This window comes from Lepus europaeus, chromosome 5 (genome assembly GCF_033115175.1).
Source record: "Lepus europaeus isolate LE1 chromosome 5, mLepTim1.pri, whole genome shotgun sequence".
Classification (NCBI taxonomy): domain Eukaryota; kingdom Metazoa; phylum Chordata; class Mammalia; order Lagomorpha; family Leporidae; genus Lepus; species Lepus europaeus.
In genome coordinates, this window is record NC_084831.1 from 115,835,427 (window position 1) to 115,836,320 (window position 894).

General features: G+C 53.7%; 1 non-coding gene across 1 annotated transcript; it reads left to right on the top strand.

Moving 5' to 3' along the window:
* Positions 1-233: 233 nt before the first annotated feature.
* Positions 234-306, top strand: TRNAV-CAC (transfer RNA valine (anticodon CAC)). The gene has a single exon. It is a non-coding gene; the product is annotated as a tRNA-Val (tRNA).
* Positions 307-894: the final 588 nt, after the last annotated feature.

Below are 894 nucleotides of genomic sequence, written 5' to 3' on the forward strand. Positions count from 1 at the left end.
GGCTGGCGCCCGTGCTGCTCCCGCAGGGGAACGGACACTGCCCCCTCTGTCCCGCAGGACCCTAACGTGTTCGTGGAAACGCGGGGTTTGTTATCCTCTGTGGATGGGGGAAGTGACCGATGGCGGCGGGAAGGGGACGAGAAAGGCACGATATTGTCTCATGGAGATACCAGGGCACAGGCTTCATCTGCATGGCTTTCAGGGAAATATTTTAGCAGGTAACACTGTGGTAGGTTTCCGTAGTGTAGTGGTTATCACGTTCGCCTCACACGCGAAAGGTCCCCGGTTCGAAACCGGGCGGAAACAAGATTCTTTTCCTGAAGCGAGGAGCAGAGTGAAGAGGAGAAGTGGCCTCGCAGCTCCACGTTTCTCTTCTCCCGTGCTGGCCATTGTCACCCCGCTCCTGCCACATTTACAAGAGGGAAATGCTTTCAGGTTTTCTTTCCTTTCTTTCTCTCTCACTTTCTCTCTATATATATATTTCTGTTCTTTTCTTTTAAATATTTGCTTATTTATTTGAAATACAGAGTTAGAGAAAGATGGAGACACAGAGCGAAGTCTTCCTTCTGCTGGTTCACTCCCCAAATGGCCTCCACAGCTGAAGCTGAGACAATCCACAGCCAGGTGCCAGGAGCTTTTTCCAAATCCCCAGGTGGGTGCAGGGGCCCAAGGACTTGGCCATCCTCCGCTGCTGTCCAGGGAAGCAGCCGGGACACGAACCCGAGACTATGGGGAAGCCAGCGCCACAGACCACAGTGTAGGCCCCTCAGGGTTTCTTACAGGGAATCTTCTCCATAGGCCTCAGTCCTCTGCCTAGGCTGACCTGAACCAGTGCTTTCTGGTTTGTGAGCTCCAGAGGGGAGCTGAGAAGGGGCCTGCTTGGCTTCCCATCCT